The sequence below is a fragment of the Polypterus senegalus genome, chromosome 4 (genome assembly GCF_016835505.1).
Source record: "Polypterus senegalus isolate Bchr_013 chromosome 4, ASM1683550v1, whole genome shotgun sequence".
In the NCBI taxonomy this organism is placed as follows: Eukaryota; Metazoa; Chordata; class Cladistia; order Polypteriformes; family Polypteridae; genus Polypterus; species Polypterus senegalus.
In genome coordinates, this window is record NC_053157.1 from 233,496,573 (window position 1) to 233,504,235 (window position 7,663).

Below are 7,663 nucleotides of genomic sequence, written 5' to 3' on the forward strand. Positions count from 1 at the left end.
TTTTATCAACCATGGCCTAAGTATGGCTGAAGCTGGTCGACAGGTGCAGCCTCAGGTCCAAAGTGGCTTCTGTAACATGGACATTCAGGAATGAGGACAGTATTTACTGTATTTGTATATCATATGTAAATTCACTATATAATAGATAGGTTGATGTGAAAGGCACTATATGATAGATAGATAGATAGATAGATAGATAGATAGATAGATAGATAGATAGATAGATGTGAAAGGCACTATATGATAGTGTGGCAGGTAGCTGGGTCCCATGCCCGGCCGGAACGCCCCTGCTGCATATTTTCCGGGGGAGCAACCATTGGCAACTTAATACCTCCCCAGGGACACTTAGTGGCAGCCTCCCGGGCCAGTGGTGATGTCTCACCCTCCTGCAGGGCTCCATGGGAGATGGAGTCCTCAACAGCCCAGTTGGGAGCTGGGGTGGCCGCCAGGGGGTGCTGCATGAATTCCAAAGCCCAGCTAGATAACTCTTCAGCCCCAACCAGACATGCAATTGGAACCAGGTGGTCAAGCACCTGAAACGCTTCCGGGTGGGCTATAAAAGGTGCCAGCCATCACCACTCAGTGGCCAGAGTCGGAGGAGAGGACAAAGCTTCAAGGGAGGAGTGGTGGTGCCAGAAGGACATGTGTTGGTTTGATTACTGTGTTTTATTTGAAGTGCTCTGGGATGTGTGTGGCTGGAGGGTTCACTGGGAAGACATGCTCTCCAGCTGAAGAAAATAAACATTTGTGTTGTTTTACACATGCCTCCGTGTGAGTCTGTGTTGGGTCGGGCTCTATACAGCATTCTAAATCATGATAGATAGATAGATAGATAGATAGATAGATAGATAGATAGATAGATAGATAGATAGATAGATAGATAGATAGATAGATAGATAGATAGATAGATAGATAGATAGATAGATAGATAGATATTATGGAAGGAAATGCCCTGGCACAGGCAAAATGTTTGGGGCAGCCATTAATATACTTGAACTAGGCTGCAAAGAAATGAAAATTGGTAGTACAGTTGTGTACAGGCTGAGTCCAAAACAGAACTGAGTTCACAAGTGGAAGTTGATTGGTATATAAGGCAGGTTGGCAGAAGTGATGTCATAGTGGCAGGAACTGGAAGTGATGTCATTTTGACCGTAACCAGAAGAGACATCATCAGGGCTGGAACCAACATCTTTGGCTTCAGGCAGAATTTCCCCGTGTCTGGTCTGCAGAGACAAAAGAGAGAGGTTTGCTGCACACCCACCCCCTTGCCTGGCATAGAATTACCTTCTTCTGGTCCTTCCAGCTGCCCTACATGTGCACTTACGTGTGTGACATGCCAAGCCATGACCCATTGGGTCAGGCGTACCTTGCCGTCAATTTGTGACACAAAGAATTAGCATTGGCATTCTCTTGCAGAAATACCCTGGCAGTAAATGACCGAAAACTTGTATGACTGTAGGTCCAAGAACCACCTCGTGACTCACGGGTTCGACTCCACTGCCGCATACCTCAGTGGTTCTCAATCTGTGGGGTGGGCCCCCCTAGGGGGATGTGAAGTAAGAAAAAGGGGGAGTGAAGATGTGAAAAAAAGAAAACAAGAATCGAAAATATGAAAAATACATCCATTGAAAGCAAAACAAATTAACTTAAACTACATTCTGATACTAGAAAAATAAATATAGAGTTAGATAAATGTTGATGAAAGCTAAGTAGGTATAATAAAATATGCATATATGATATATCATTAATTAAAAAAGAACAAATTGGTATTAGTGGGGTCCTTTCAAAAAAATGTTAGGGGGTCGTGATTAAAACTGTTATGAAAACTTGGGTCGCAAATACTTAAAGGTTGAGAAACGCTGGCATACCTGGTTTCCTGGTCCAACAGTTTCCAACTCAGGTACATGACGAGGAATCCAACACCATCAACACTTTGGCTCAGCATGGCTCTGAGACTGTGTCCGAAGCATCTGTCTGGAGGATGACAGGAAAAAAAAAGTTAGTAGCCTTCAAAACTAAAGTCACTAAATGCAGCTTCTGTTTTATCATCCCATACCTCATGATTTGGACTCCTCTTCCTTGTGAGGTTTGTCAAGGGTGCCATTCTCTCGGAGAAACGGGGTACAAACCAGCAATAGTAGCCTGCTAGTCCGAGAAAGGCTTGGACCTGCCTCTTGGTCATCGGACAGGGCCATTTCAGTATAGCATCAACTTAAGAACACTGTGGTCACACCGTACCCCGTCCCACCATGTAGCCTAAATATTTAGCTTCAATTAATCCAAAGACACATTTCTTTGGGCTAATTTGAAGACCGGCTTCTCCTAATGACCACAATACCGCTTGTACCTGCTGAAGGTGTTCTTTCCGTGTGCTGGAATACAGTAGATGATTACGTCATCCTGGTAGGCAGCGCTATGTGAGTTATGGGGATGGAGCACTTTATCCACCAGACACTGGAAAGTTGCAGGTGCCCCATGTAACCCAAAAGGAAGGACACAATGCTGCCAGTGTCCACTAGGGGTGCTAAACACATTCTTCTCCTTTGCAGAGTCAATTAAAGGAATCTGCCAGTACTCTTTTGTCATGTCAAGGGTGGTCATGGATTTGGCTTGTCCTAGCCATTTGAGGACGTCATCCACTCACAGCATCTGACATGCGTCAAATCAGGAGACCTAGTTAAGCTGACTGAAGTCATTGCAGAACTTTCAACTGCCGTCAGGCTTTTCGACCAATACGATAGGACTGGACCAGGGACTATTTCCTATTTCCAGCATCTGCTTGATCTCCAGTTCCACTTCTGCTCTTTTTGCTTCGGGAAGTCTGAATGGGCATTCTCGGACTATCACCCTGGGTTCTGTCACTATGTCACACGCAGTCAGTGAGGTTTGTCCAAGTTTTTCACTTACTACCTATGGGACAGACGAGATGACTGTTTCCAGCTCTCGTCGTGGATGGGTGGTAAAATTAGAGCCAAAGTTAATGTCTAATTTATGAGCAAAGAATGAATAGGGCTCTCAGGAGGAGGGATCGGGATCCATATCCTTCCACAGTTTCAGCAGATTTACATGGACACCCATTCGCTCAGCTGAAAATTTGATTGTTTTACCAAATAATCGACGATCCCCTTCCTTTCCTTAATCTTGTACGGGCCTTGCCAATGGGTCAGTAATTTAGAATGTGAGGTAGGAACAAGTATCATGACCCAATCTCTCGGTCGGAACTCCCGGGAGACATGCCACGGTTGTAGCAGCGGACCTGAGCTGCTTGTGTCTTTTCCAAGTGAGTTTTTAGAACAGGTTGGATTTTAATGAATCTATTGCATAATTGTGCGATATACTCTATTACATATTTGTTGAGGGGAGGACCTCTTCCTCCCAACCCTCTTTTAGAATGTCTAATATTCCCTGGTGAGAACCCCATAGAGGCTTGTGAGGCTTCCCGATAAGCAAAAATAACGAGGGAGAGGAGCTGATCCCAGTTCCTTCTGACCTCGTTGACCACCTTGCAAAGCCTCTGTTTGAGGGTCTGATTAAACCACTCCACTAAAATATCAATTTAAGGACACAAATAAGGATTTAAGGATACACCAAGGTTCTTAAATGTTTTCCCTGAACGTCTCCAAGGTAAAGGGCATACCTTGATCCATTAGGATTTTATTAGGGATGCCTACTCAAGAGAAGACCACTACCAGTTCCCATGCAATAGTTTTTGGTTGTCGCTGTGTGCAATGGAACAGCTTCTGGATACATAGTCTACCAGGATCATTATATACTTATGGCCCCTGGCCAAGGGCTGTATGGGTCCCACCAGGTTGACCCCAATACATTTGTATGGGATATCAATCAGGGATAGGGGAACAAGAGGAGCTCAGTCCCTCCTAGGAATCTGTCACAATTAACATTCTGGACAGGATACACAAAAGCAGTGGACCTCCTCATTGATTCCCGGCCAAACAAATCGGCACTTGATACACTCAAGAGTCTTTTTGGGGCCCACATGGGCTCCCAGGAGGTGGGTGAGTTCCAGTTCTCAGACTTGTTGCCGGTAAGTGTGTGGGACTAACAGCAAGGACTGTACCTGACCCTCGTGTTCAGCGACACGATAGAGAAGGTCATTATTTAACACAAAGTGAAGACCTTGTGGTATAGGATGCTGAGTGCGATGGCCATCTACCAGAACAACTGCTTTTTTCGCAGATTTAAAGGAGTCGTAATTCCATTGAAAGTGCAGCTGTGTAAGAGGATCAGAGGTGACTTCAAAGGGCATGGAGATGACGTTTCACTTTGAGACATCCCCGAGTTTTCACGTAATGATTAAAAGTCGACTTCTGGCTCTCCTCTGGCTGTGAACATGGTGTGGAGGCAGCCGAGGATGTGGTTTCAGTGTCCATTACAAGGCCCAATGTTTGATTAGGAGTGGTGAGTGTTAAATCGCTTATACTGTCTGACCAGTCTTGACCCAGTATCACCGGGAATGGAGGATTTTTAATAACCGCTACCATCAGTTTCTTAACAGTCCCCTCATAGCTGACATAGCATGAGGTGGACTTATACTGACGGAAGCCCCCATGTATACAGGTTAGACTGGTCTTAAGTTTAAGCCATTGTCGTGGTAACACTCAGTGGCTGGTAACAATGGAAATGTTACTGCCGGAATCAAATGACGCTGACACTTTGTAACCATTCACTATTAACACTCCTCTATGGGAAAAAGCCAGTTTAGCCAGAGCACACCACCCCCTCTTGTCACCACGAGGAAACTGCCACTGCATATCGAAAGTCCCTGCCGTTTGCTCCACAGTGTGGTGACAGGGCTCAGGTGTAGAGATGCAGACATGTTGGCTTTCACACAGGTCCCGCTTTGATTTGATCTGTAGGCCCTTTGTCCATGTGGCCAGTGGTCTAGACTAAACCCCTGGGTCAAAGCCTGCCCTAGGTTCCCCCTATCCACAGCGACTGTCTCCAACCTGGCAACTCAGGAATGGTACTGTCCCACCTGATCCATTAAGGGTTGAAGGTTCTGGTTTTGGTTCCATAAGGAGGCCAACATCCTGCCGACTACGCCAATGTGAAAGGAAATGCCTTGACATGGGATAAAGGTTTGGGGCAGCCACCCATACACTTGCAACATTATGCAACATTACATTTCTGCAGTTTACTGTAAATAGTAGACTCTGCGACTATGGAAAATAAAAAGTCATTTATGTATTAGCATAAGCAGATATAAAACTTATAAGCATTAAACCTCGTGTGAGCTTTAACACAAATTAGGTATGTCAAGCAAATAGTTAAATAAAGGCATATGCCATTTTTCTTTTCTAATTGAGCTCAGAAGTGAAACCACCAATATTTTAATAACCCAAAAGGATGGAGAAGGGGGAGAATGATGAATGGAGACAGCCTGAGTTCGAAGAAGGGAGAGCGCATGCCGGTTGAGGGCCAGTTAGGAAATAAGGGAAGCGAGAGAAGATAACGAATGGCAAAACATGAAAAATATTGGTGGTTTCCGAGAGGGCCTGCAAGGGGCCAGATGGAGTAAGGAGTCAGACTAAGCTGTGTTGAGTGAGGTCAAGATGATAAGAAATTATTATATTAATTGTAACTTTTGGCTTGTTTGGGGCTCCACTCAGTTTGGCCTACTTGGGTTGAGTCCACGTTATTGTTTATTGCAATAAAGCTAATTAATCTGTTTGCCTATCCTTCGTCTCCTAGAGCCTTCTTTCAAGGTGAGAAACTTAAGCGTATTTTACGCTTTCACATGACCTCTGTAAAACAATTGATAAATTGATAATCTTTGTATTGTCAGAAGAGTACCACTGCCTCATTCTGGTGGGAGACGGCCACTTTTGGCACACAGCAGATGGTAATTGTGGACATGGTGAGAGAAAGCCATGCCATTAGGTTAAAGAGGTCCAGAAAGGTGTTGTGGAATTTTTCACGGCATTGCCTCTGTGAGTCTCTCCACCTTAGACTTGCTGTGTCTACAAAACAGCTGTACAAGGTTCCACTTGAGAGGAACAGTCAGAGAGTAAAAGAGCTTAGACACCTGTACATACAGGTAAGGATATCGAGGTTTCCTAAGCTACTCGATGTGAAATTTTTCTAATGAGGACACTATGTTTGGATGTGAAAAAGAATACTTGAGTTGGAGGGCAATGAGACCCCACACAATTTTGTGTACATGGATGAGGCAGGATTTCACCAGAATAAAGTAAAGGAGACGTGGCAGGAACATCATAGGTGAGAGGGCCACAGTGGATGTGCCAGGCCAGCGTGGGGACAACATCACAATGTGTGCTGCTATTACTGAACATGGAGGTAATTCACCATGTTGCAGCCACTGGGCCCTGTAAAGCATGCCAGCTTCTTCAGTTCTTAGATGGGCTCTACAAGGCCCTCATTGCCAAAAATAAAAGGGTGATTGTGAGAGCCAACATGTCACTTCATGGTAGTAATGGAGTTCCACAATTCCTCAATCCAATGGAGGAATTCTTCACTGCTTGAAGGTGGAAGGTGTGAGACCGACAGCCTCAAAATCAGATTTCCCAGCTGGAAGCAATGAATTCTGGCTGTGAGGGCATCACACCTGAGGCTTGTCGAGGCCTAGTGTGGCGTGCAAAAAGATTTGACCCTCTGTGTCTCAGAAGGGAAGACATCAGGCGTGATGAGGACACAATGGCGAACTATGAGAGAGAGCGCTCGAGCTCACATAGAACAGAATTTGATGTGTGGTGCAGAAGATGAGGATCTGAGGGAGTGAGAGGAATTGTAAGTCTCTAGGCGATCCGTATGGTATGGAGGAGCAAGACTGTGGAGAGCTTTCAGTGTTAAGAGCGGTATTCTGCATTGTATTCGGTAGTAGACAGGGAGCCAGTGAAGTTGGGAGACAATTGGTGTGACATGTTCAGTGGAGTTAGAACAGCAGGTAATCATCCTTGCTGATGAATTTTGTGAAAGTTGTAAGTGATGGATCCATCTTTTCAGGAGGCCAGATAGAAGAGCATTACCGTAATGTAAAAGTGAAGTGACTAAGGCATTAACCAGTCCTTCAGTGCTGTGTTATGTAAGAACAGGACGAAGTCTAGAAATGTTTCAGAGATGGAAGAAGGCAGTCCAAGAAACGTTAGTCATATGGGAAGAAAAAGAGAGAGAACTGTCAAGAATAACGCCCAGGCTCTTAAACTGGGAAAAGATATTTGTGATAGCATTGTTAATTAAAATGGAAGAATGGTTAACATTAGCGAGTGTAGATTTATAACCAATGAGGAGCACCTCAGTTTTATTGTGATTTAATTGGAGAAAACCGTGAGTCATCCACGACTCTATGTCTTGGAGACATGCTGTAAGAGTATTTGGAGGGAAGACAGAAATAGATTTATTGGATAGATAAAGCTGTGTGAAATCAGCATAACAGTCGAAATTTAATGTCATGGTGTAGCTGTTACACTTCCTATTATTATTATTACTAACCGTCCCCGGCGGCTCCGCCCCCGTAGTAGTGAAACAGGACAAACTTTAAAAATCAATAAACAAACAGGTGGTGCTAGCTATTTGGAGGCAAGGAACGCTCCAAAATGTAGTGAGCGGTAGACCGACTGGAACGGAGGCTGGCGCGTGAGTGACGAGGGCCCCCAACCCCACTCTTGACATCACGCTTCCTCCT